This window comes from Octopus bimaculoides, chromosome 20 (genome assembly GCF_001194135.2).
Source record: "Octopus bimaculoides isolate UCB-OBI-ISO-001 chromosome 20, ASM119413v2, whole genome shotgun sequence".
NCBI classification, from domain to species: Eukaryota; Metazoa; Mollusca; class Cephalopoda; order Octopoda; family Octopodidae; genus Octopus; species Octopus bimaculoides.
Window position 1 is genome coordinate 6,253,830 of NC_069000.1, and position 5,238 is coordinate 6,259,067.

The window sequence follows — 5,238 nt, forward strand, 5'->3', positions numbered from 1 at the left end:
CTTCTACAGATCGAATGCCGGTACAGCATATCGAATGCCCAACAGTGCTTTGTAAGAGAAATTTTATTAGGGGTTACTAAGTTACTTTTGAGCCCTTCCCTTTCTGTAAATGTTATAGTCATACATATATTTGAACATTATTATGAGACCCCCGCCCCACAAAAAAAAGAAAAAAATTCCTGGCCCCGGTTGAAATGTATGTGCCGTCTTCAAAAACGTCCTCCGGATCCGGAGATCTCCTTGACGAGCTGGGACAACAAAATAAAGTACCATGGAAGGACTGGATTGATAAAATAAAGTACCGATCGAGTCACATGACTGTCCTTCCCACTTCAAATTTATGGCCGTGTATCAATGTTAGAATTTAATCTTTTCTGGGTGGCCTAGCGGCATCTCGTTCGTCTTTGCGTTCTGAGTTCAAATTCCACCGAGGTCGTCTTTTGCCTTTTATTCTTTCGGGGTCGATAAAATAAGTACCAGTCGAGCACTGGGGTCGATCAAATAGACTTAGCCCCTCCCCCGAAATTGCTGGCTTTGTGCTGAAATTTGAAACCAATGTTTTCTGTTTGCGGAAAAACAGTGGAATGTATAATACCCATCATCGCTTGGCAACCGATGTAGGTGTGTCTTATGGTCTCGAACACCAGCGGTTCGGCAATAGACACCGAGAGAATAAGTCCTGGAGTCGATTTGTGCGAATGAAGGCGGCGCTCCAGCATGGCCGCAGTCAAATGACCGAAACGCGTAAAAGATAAAATTCCTAATAATATTTGATAATAAAAATGCAGAAGGATTTTATTTTTTAATATTCATCGAATGGGTATGGAAACCCAATAGGATAAAACAGGAATCAAAGAAACCCATTAACTGCTGCTCTATTGGCTTAAACGGAGACAAGGGAACATTACTTAGTGCATTTCGCCCCTTTAAGAGGTCGAAGCCGTTTGGCATTTGGCAAACCTGTTTCATGATAACGTTTTTTTTTCCGCGCTCGCTGCTGACTTGTAGACTAAACAATAAAGAAGCTGATAGATAAAACTAAAAAAAAAGCTGTAGTGGGTGTTGGGGTGAGGGATACTAGTGTTGTGATAGGTCGAGGGCTAAACTAAAGATGACTGAGCTTCGACAGTTACTTGGTGCGTAAGTAAACTAACCAGTGAAGAACTGGGTCTTTAGAATCAAGTCCCTCTCTAATTCTCTTTCTGTGTGTCTCTATCTAACTCTCTCGCTCTCTCTCTCTCTCTCTCTCTGTGACCCTCTCTAATGCACTCACTCTCTCTCGCTCTCTAACTTTCTCTCTGTCTTTCTCTCTTTAACACACACACACACACACACACACACACACACACACACACACACACATTGTAGCCAATAAAGAAATAAGAATCATTGGCAAGCCGGACAAAGTGCTCAGTAGCTTTTTCTTCAGGCTTTTCACGTTCTGATTTCAAATTCCGCCGCTGTCGACCTCGCCTTTCATCCCCAGGATTTATTCTTTGTGAGCCTAGTACTTACCCTATAGGACGCTTTTGCCGAACCGCTAAGTTACGGGGACGTAAACACACCAACATCAGTTGTCAAGCGATTATGGGTGGGGGACAAACTGTGACACACAAACATAGACACACGCACACACACACATATATATATATATATATAAACGACGGGCTTCTTTCAGTTTCCACTCACAAGGCTTTGGTTGGCGCGAGGCTATAGTTGAAAGACACTTGCCCAAGGTGCCACGTTGCGGGACTGAACGCGTGACCATATGGTTTGGAAGCAAGCTTCTTATCACACAACAAGAGGCGAAAAGGGCGCCTATTTCCAAACAATTTTCAGAAAGGTGTATTTTTAAGTGTTCAGAAATGTTTATCTCGATTTTCAGAAAATGTGTGTGCGTGTGTGTCCCAATATGACTTTCGACTGCATCCGGTAGTGGAGCCTTGGTACAGGATTTTCAGGGTTTCGAAGTGTGCATAACCATCTCTTACGCACCATTGTTCCCAGTTCTACTCTTACCGAGTTCTTCCCTAGAACTTCCTTTCAGGAGAAGCTAAACGAAAGACCGGAAGTGTAATCGGTTTCATACCGTCACCATAAGTATTGTTGTATCGCTGATTTTTGTAATTGATTGCTCTGCTCCAGAAAGTGATTTCAGTGTTGTGCAACATTTTATCAACGCAAAACAAATTCAAACGCAGGAACATCTTGAGTTTAAGAAGTGGCTTAAGAAGTTGACTTCCTCCTTATATATTATTATCATCATCATCATTATTATTATTATTATTATTATTATTATTATTATTATTATTATTATTATTATTATTATTATTATTATTATTATTATTATTGTTGTTGTTGTTGTTGTTGTTACATTTTAAAAAAGGATTGACGTAACTCTTCACAAAGGTAAACAGTCAAGACGAAGACTGCGATTCGATTGGAAGATATTTTATTGGTTGAACGATATTCCGACAGTAAAAAATTCGAAATTATAGAAATTTAAGTGACACTGGGGCAAAATATACGAAGCCCATTATACCCATCATGACTACCCGTCTGATAAGGGTACACCAGGCACATGCATCACAATCATATATGCGCGACATGGTGATCTCATATCAAGATAAACAGCGCATGACCTTTCAGGTGGGGTCCAGTTAGAATTTTCTTCAGGTCGAGTAGCCCATCCCACTCAAAAGGTCCCTGAATTAGGGTTGTTTAAGGATGTTGAATGAAACATTCATGTTTCCAAAGGTGAATAATCCAAACCCCAAAGAATTCCTCTCAACACATGGCTATGATGCTCCCCCACTACTTCTGCCCGTGATGAGAGATGCACATATCGTCAATCACCAAGGGACATGCTCAACTGGTTAAGGTCAAACAACTGACAAGCAAATCTGTGGTATTAAGCAGAATATTTGCTGTAGCCCATCTTTTTATACCAAGACAAAACAATGTACATGATAACATTTCCAATCAGTTAAGATCAGAAGCCATGAGAGCCACTGCCTGGTACTATTATTATTAACTGAATTACCTTTAAGATGTGACGATATGTGCGCGAGGAAGTTCATAGAGCGGGGAGGAGGATTACTGTCTGGAAGGAGAACAATTTCTGGCGTTTTCTCTCTCAATTCGCTTAATTTAGGCTTTTTGGACACACTTTCTTCACTTTTCATACTTGCAGGTCGTTTCATTAGAAACATATCAAGAGAAGTTTTTCTGCTTTTCAAATTGTTACGAAAATACACAAGAGCAGTGTTATTAAATAAAGCAGCTTCACGACTTGTAGTTACTTTATCAGGATGATATTCTTCTACAAATTTAGAAGCATGCTCCCACGTTTTTTTTTTTTTTTGCTATAGTTTCAGCTCAGAGCTGCGGCCATGCTGATGCACCGCCGTTTTGCTACACTGTTATTACTGAGATCCTCCTCCAATATGTGGTACTTGGTGAGGAATGGAGTTTGATGTAGCTACCCTCATTTGTACCTCTTGCCGTGAGGTAGGTTCATCTGGGACTCTCGACAGGAAGAGGTCCAGCTTTGATTTAAAAACGCCTACATCTACTTTGTGCAGGTTCCTCAGGCTCTTTGGGAGAATATTAAAAAGCTGTGGGCCCATGGAACCCAGGCTGTTGCAGTAACTAGTCCTGAAGCGCGATGGCGTTGCTGGAATCTTTGGCACTATGCAGTGTCGCCCTGTTCTGGCACTGGTGTAGCTTTCAATGCCAAAACTTGGCACGATTCCTTCCAGGATCTTCCAGATGTATATTACTGCATACCTCTCCCGCCTTCTTTGCCAACACTGCTTTTATGTCACTCGTAGAGATAGCATTCTCCGCTACACTGGCAGACCATATCGGTGATTTTCAGACAGTTAATGGTCTGGCAAAGGTGAGACGTAGGAGTAGCTGTGTGGTAAGTAGCTTGCTTACGAGCCACATGGTTCCGGGTTCAGTCCCACTGCGTGACACCTTGGGCAAGTGTCTTCTACTATAGCCTCGGGCCGACCAAAGCCTTGTGAGTGGATTTGGTAGACGGAAACTGAAAGAAGCCCGTCGTATATATGTATATATATATGTGTGTGTGTGTGTTTGTGTATATGTTTGTGTATCTATGTTTGCCCCCCCCCCCCTCCAACATCGTTTGACAACCAATGCTGGTGTGTTTACGTCCCCGTAACTTCGCGGTTCAGCAAAAGAGACTGATAGAATAAGTACTAGGCTTACAAAGAATAAGTCCTGGGTTCGATTTGCTCGACTAAAGGCGGTGCTCCAGCATGGCCACAGTCAAATGACTGAAATAAGTCAAAGAGTAAAAGAGATTCAATAAGATGTTTTCAGCTTTCCTGTTTATTAATTTTTTTTGTTTTGTTTTATTGAGGGTTAAACAATTTTTTTTGTTGGGGGAATATAACCAAAAAGTACCTGGGCTTCTTTCAGTTTCCGTCTACCAAATCCATTCACAAGGCTTTGGTCGGCCCGAGACCAGTAGAAAACACTTGCCTAAGGTGGAGCTCTCTCTCTCTCTCTTTTTGTATATATATGTGTATATATGTATATATATGTATATATATATATATGTGTAGGGGCAGCTGACGAAGGAAATATTCTCTATGTGGCCTGTTCGTTTTCTGTGCTCTGTTTATGTTTTGTTTTTCATTTTGTCCACGTTTTTTTTTGTGACGTCCTGTGCCCAGATATGCATCTATATATACATGTAAATGTAGGGATGTACATACATGTACGTAATATATGCAATATACTCACATATTATTTGTATTACACACACATATAGGTAGAGAGAGAATATACGCGGAGTAGATGAAACAGAAACAACTGACGAAGGGGTATACTTTTTATGTTGCATGTTTCGTTTGTCTGTTTGTTTTTTTCGTTGTTCGCTATAGTACAAGGTGCTATGGATTGGAACTGAACCCAGAACCATATGGTTGGGAAGCAAATTTCTTACACAGTCACGCGTGTATATAAACGTATGAATGTATGTATGTATGTATGTTATCATCATTTAACGTCCGTTTTCCATACATACAGACACATGCATGTATGTGTATATGTGTATGTATGTATGTGTACGTATGTGTGCGTGTATATATCATGTCTGTATTTATGTATGTGTGTATATATGTTTGTGTACGTATGTGTATGCATGTATGTATAAGCTCTAATAAACAAAACCCCCGGTTCTTGAGTCATTCTGTTATTCTTGAC